Source organism: Octodon degus, unplaced genomic scaffold (assembly GCF_000260255.1).
Source record: "Octodon degus isolate 3935 unplaced genomic scaffold, OctDeg1.0 scaffold00298, whole genome shotgun sequence".
NCBI lineage: Eukaryota > Metazoa > Chordata > Mammalia > Rodentia > Octodontidae > Octodon > Octodon degus.
In genome coordinates, this window is record NW_004524874.1 from 176,643 (window position 1) to 179,292 (window position 2,650).

Sequence of the window (2,650 nt, forward strand, 5' to 3'; positions counted from 1 at the left end):
TTTTTTTTTTTTTTTTTTTTTTGTGGAACCAGGGATTGAACTCAGGCCCTTGCGCTTGCCAGGGAAGCGCTTATTCCACTGAGCCATCTTTCTAGCAGTCTCTACTTTTTAATTATAATGCTCAAGTCATCTACATTGACTGTGAGTATTGAAATGTTTGGGTTTAAATTAAGTTTGTCGTCTTCCTATTTGTATTTGTTTTTTTGTCTTTTTTGAGACAGTATCCCACCGTGCTGTTCTGGCTGACCTGAATCTACAAAGTGAGTTTGTAGGTCCCCCCACCCCAGTCTCCTGGTACTAGAGATTGAACCCAGGACATTCACACTGAACCGCATTCCTACCCCTTTTTAAAATTTTTAAAGTCTTTGAACTATGGACTCACTAAGTGACTCAGTTCTCCCTCTGGTTCCCTATGCCACTATCCCTGGTTATCATAGTCAAGTTTTTTTTTTTTTCCTCCAGTGATAGGGATTTCGCCTAGCGCCCCAGGCATGCTAGGCAAACTCTCTACTGAGGAGCCATGAGCCACACCTTAACTCTATCAGTCAGTTTTATTTGTTTCTTTTCTTTTTTTCTTTCTTTCTTCCTTCTTCTTCTTCGTCTTCGTCTTCTTTGTCTTCTTCGTCTTCTTCGTCTTCTTCGTCTTCTTCGTCTTTTTCTTCTTCGTCTTTTTGAGACAGTCTCACTGTGCAGTTCAGGCTGACTTTGAGCTCACTCTGTAGTCCAGGCTGGCCTCAAACTCCCAAAGATCCTCCTGCCTCAGCCTCCCAGGTGCTGGGATTACAGATGTGTACCACCATGCCAGACTCTAAGTCAGTCTTAAAGTGATATTAAATGGTTTCTCAAATAGTATATAACACCTTGTGAAATTATACTTCCATTTATTTTTTTCCCAGCCTTTGTACTATTTTCATATATTTTACCTTTTCATCTCTTAGGACCCCAAACTATATTATTTTTGCTTTAAACAATTTTTTTTTATAATTTTTATTTATTTGAGAGAGAGAGAGAGAGAGAGAGAGAGAGAGAGAGAGAGAGAGTGAGGGGTGTGTGGCCAGCTCAGCCCACCAGGGGGCGGGGCTGGCTGGCATGTGGTGCTGGGGGATTGAACCGCGGTCCCTGTGCTTCGCTGAACTTGTTCTAAGTAGGTGCTTTAGACCACTGAGCCATCTCTCCAGCCCCTAAACAATTATTATTATTATTATCGTATTTTTTTTCAGTACCAGGGATTGAACTCAGGCCCTTGTGCTTGCCAGGGAAGTGTTTATGAGCCATCTCCCCAGTCCCCAAAAATTCTCTTTTAAAGAGATTGAAATTACAAGAGATGAAAACTGCATAATTACCCTCGTAGTTACCACTTCTGGTGCTCTTTATACCAGATTTTCATCTGGTACAATTTTATTCCTGATTGGAGGATTTCCTTTAACTTTTTTTTATAATATGGTTCTATTATTATATTATTATTATTTAATGTATTTGGTTGTTACAGGACCTCACTATGCAGCTCAGATTCATAGCAATCCTCCTATTTTCAGCCTCCCCAGTGCTAGGATTACATGCATATGCCACCATACCCAGACTCTGGCCTGCTCAACCCACCCTGGAGGTGGGGTTGGCATAGCATGTGGTGCCAGGGATCAAACCGCAGTCCCTGTGCTTGCCTAAGCTTGCCTAAGTTTGCCTAAGCAGGTGCTTTACTCCACTGACCTATCTCCCTGGCTCCTAATGTCGTTCTTTTTGATGGTGATGAATTCTTCCAGCTTTTTTTTTTTTTAAAGGCCAAGCAAAAAATCTTTATATTTTTTGGTACTTGAGCCTGACGATGTTCTAGGAAAAACAGTGACAATTCAATGAAGGTGTCACACATACAACTAAGAAGTCCTCTGTGGTTTCAAATGAATTCAACAACAATCTTCCTTGGCTAATTTCTCCTGTGTCAAATAAACCTATATACAGGTCCAGTTTAAACCCCTCCTCTCTTTCAAACACTAGATATGAGCATCCAGGAACATCCTACAATGCAAAGTGCCTTAAGAAAGAGGATCTATAGTGCCAGTGATACAACTGATGGAAGCTGGGACACTATTAACACTGATGTGGGCAGTCAGGCAGTGGTGGTTTGTTTCTCCTCCGGTGTTTCCTCCAGCAACTGTATGATCAGTTCATGGAGGGGTTTGCAAATTTTTGTGTAGCCCCCGACTGTGAGATGCAGGAAATCAAACATGTCATGGCAGGAGATGGCACCATCCGAGTGCACGAAACCCCCATCTGTATCTAGGAGCTGCACGTTGGTGAGCTTCATTGGTGAGCTTTAGCAGAGAAGTCTTGAGAAGTTGGTTTACCTCAGCATTCTTTTGCCTCAAAGGGTTGGTCTTCTCAACTCACAACAAACCCAATACAATGATTTTGGCTTGTGGCTATCTTGTGTTAATAAGCTGTACAGTGGCCTCGATACCTCCTGCAACTTCCTCTGCTGTGTTTTCATGGTTGTTTATTTCTACCCAGACAACAATGACCTTAGGTTTAATGTTCTCCAGTTCTCCATTCTTTAATCTCCATAAAACATGTCTTGTTGTATCTCCCCCAATTCCAAAATTAAGTGCATGAAGTAGGGAAAATAGGATCAACAGTTTATTTTTTTCTACTATTT

The 2,650-nt window shown here is 41.5% G+C and overlaps 1 pseudogene; it reads right to left on the bottom strand.

Moving 5' to 3' along the window:
- Positions 1–2,104: 2,104 nt before the first annotated feature.
- The window catches only part of LOC101583776, a 58,924-nt pseudogene continuing 58,378 nt past the window's right edge, over positions 2,105–2,650 (bottom strand).